This window comes from Palaemon carinicauda, chromosome 39, assembly GCF_036898095.1.
Source record: "Palaemon carinicauda isolate YSFRI2023 chromosome 39, ASM3689809v2, whole genome shotgun sequence".
Lineage (NCBI taxonomy): Eukaryota > Metazoa > Arthropoda > Malacostraca > Decapoda > Palaemonidae > Palaemon > Palaemon carinicauda.
In genome coordinates, this window is record NC_090763.1 from 20,537,573 (window position 1) to 20,540,917 (window position 3,345).

Genomic DNA, 3,345 nt, shown 5'->3' on the forward strand with positions numbered 1-3,345 from the left:
CCCCTTTAACAGTCAGGGGAGGGGGGAATGGGGGCAGGCCTTGGTTCTTATCTTTCTTCGCCTTTTTTATACACACTTTCTTCGTCTCAAAACAAAGAAGAAGAAATGTCAACAGAGATTCATTTCTCGCGGCAGAGTTTGTAATTACTCCTTCAAGTCATCTTTCACTTCTTGCGCGTCGTTGACCTTTGATGTCGCGCAGTCATTTTGCATATACGTGTAAAATATTTTTCCAGACATTTAAAATTACAAATTGCAGGAACAAGATTTGAATAACGCCAAAGTAGATTCTCGTACAAATCTAAGGTCACAGAATTATTTGTTAACTTAAAAAATCACATGTATTGAACTTAAATATTCGGGTCATATGTCTCGGCGCTGGGACCGGGGGTCATGGGCTGCACATTTAGTAGTTTACTTCCTATTTTTCTATTCATATAAAATATCTAATCCATAACTCTTCCCCGATATATTTCCTATATCAATCATATGAGAAAATAATATTCGATTTTTCTTCTGAAACTGAATGGTATCTAACCCAACCTACAGTAAATACGAAATCATTACATCATTTACATTATTTCTTATAAAACAGTACATTATTCTATCACACTGATAGTTAACACACACAATCATATAGTCTGACTTACTAATAGATTACCTGTTTCCTTCAACCAATCAAATCCTAACATTCATTGATACAAGGATAAATATTACAATACATTATTATTATCATTATTATTATTATTATTATTATTATTATTATTATTATTAGCTCAGCTACAACCCTAGTTGGAAGAGCAGAATGCTATAAGCCAAAAGGCTCCTAAAGGGAAAGTAGCCCAGTAAGAAAAAGAAATATAAATAAATGTCATGATACATACATGGTATATTGTGTTGTTGTCCCGATGCATACAACTCTTTTAATAAGGTGACGTCATGATACATACTACCGCTTTATTGTAGTGACCCCATGATACATAGTTCCGATGCATTGTGTTGACGTCTTTGTACATACTACTGGTTGAATGTGGTGACATTAAAATTCATAATGCTGGTTTTATTGTGGCGACTTATTGATAAATACGCATTTGTTTACTGTTGTGACGTCATGATACATATCACTGTCTAGGTGGTGACTTAACATATGGGTCAAATTTTAACCACATTTAACAGTATATGTACTCCTTTCCTTATATTTATTCAAAGCTTTAATCTCCTTTGCTTTCTATTTCATATATTTAATAATTCTCATATACACTTCACCTTTATGCTTCTTACGTTATTCTTCTATTTACTTATATTTCTTTATAAAATTAGTAGCTTAATTTTTTATATGACATATTTTTTTCTAAAACAGCTCAATATTTTATTTTCTTATTTTCTATTTACATCTTTTTCATTTTTTGACTATTTATGTAACGCATCCACGGTATACAAGTTTCGAAATTATCAAAAACAATGGACAATCTATTTATTTACCTTCAAAATAAACATTTAAGCGAAAATAAACAAACAAGTTCAGAATTCTACCGAGACAATAATTTATGAAAAAGTTATAAAACACTTGAATTGCTTTCAAATGAATTAATTAAACAACAAATACATAATAAACAAATAACCAACATCTACTTCCCCTCTCCTTTTCATTATCGCCTACAATTCTTCCTTTGAAGAAGAATCTGATAAAATGAGAGATTTCTCAGAACAGTTCGCTCTTAATCCAAAGGCAAAAGCATTACCCATCTCCCCTCCCCCCCTCCCTTCTTCCTCCTTCCTTATCCCACAACCTTCCCTTCCCCCTTCCCTTATCTACCCACTCCCTTCTTCCTATTGTTGTTGTTCAATGGCACGGACAGCTATAAAATGCAGAATCTTCCCCCTTCCCGACCCTCCCCCCTTCTCTTTTTACATTCTATGCCCTAAACACACCTCTCCCCCCCCCCACCAGTGGCAAACCCGAAGTAACTGATCTCTCTCTCTCTCTCTCTCTCTCTCTCTCTCTCTCTCTCTCTCTCTCTCTCTCTCTCTCTCTCTCTCCCCAGGGGTCACATGACCCTCCGTAGGCCTTCCCAGTAATCACCTCTGTCGCCAGACATAAAAGTGATTGTCGGCGTCTTTGAATGAGGTGATAGTCAATAAACAATGATTGATTGAGTGAGTAATTGATTAGTAGTATAATTAATTAGTTTATACCCTAAGGGAGAGATAAAAAAAAAGGTTCGAAAATCAAGGATTTTCTAATGTAATCTATACCATAAACTTTTGAATAGATTCACCTCTAGTCAAAGAATGTTAAGCTAAAATTGATATATATTTAAGGTATTTCTAAGATTCTAAAATGTTGAGAAAATCATATATCTAAAAATAATATGCTAAAATTATATGTTCACAGTACTTCAAATATTCTAAAATACGTTTAACAATCACTTAAGATATCTAAAAACTGAAATCAATATTGAGCAAGATGCATCTTATATGAATCTCTATTGAAATAATATACATATAGAGTAATATTTGCAACAAAATTGTATGATGTAATATTTTTTTATGTGGTATCAAACTTAATACTTCCTTCTATGATTATTCAAGGTAATTCAAAGATTCTAAAATGTATCATCATCATCATCATCATCATCTCCTACGCCTATTGACAAAATGGGCCTCGGAGGATTCATTGGCTAAATGCATTAAAAGATACACAGTTCTAATAATGATATGCTAAAAATATTGTATATGTTTAGGGTATTTCAAGGATACAAAAATATTTTTAATAATCTAAGATATCTAAAAATTGCATTCAAATGTTGAGCAAGATGCATCTTGTATGAATTTTTAATTGAAATATACAGTAAGGGTAATATTTGTAATAACATAGTATGACGTAATATTTATTATGTGGTATCAAACTTAATACTTTCTTCGATGAATATGACTCAAGAAGGTTAAAGTACACACATACATTCGCCAGACAGTACTACATTGAATCCTTCTCTCTGGTTACGGTTCATTTTCCCTTTGCCTACACCCACACTACATAGTTTGGCCTATTCTTTAAATACTCTCCTCTGTCATCATTCACCTGACAACACATATTACCAAACAATTCTTCTTCAGTCAAGGGGTTGCTGAACTTTCATTGTTCAGTGGCCACTTTCCTCTTGGTAAGGGTAGAGGAGACTCTTTAGCTATGGAAACAGCTCTTTTAGGAGGACACCCCAAAATCAAACCATTCTTCTCTAGTCTTGGTTAGAGCAAAAACTTCTGTACCAGGGTCTTCCAGTCTTTTGGGTTAGAGTTCTCTTGCTTGAGGGTACAACCGACCATACTATTACATTTTATCTC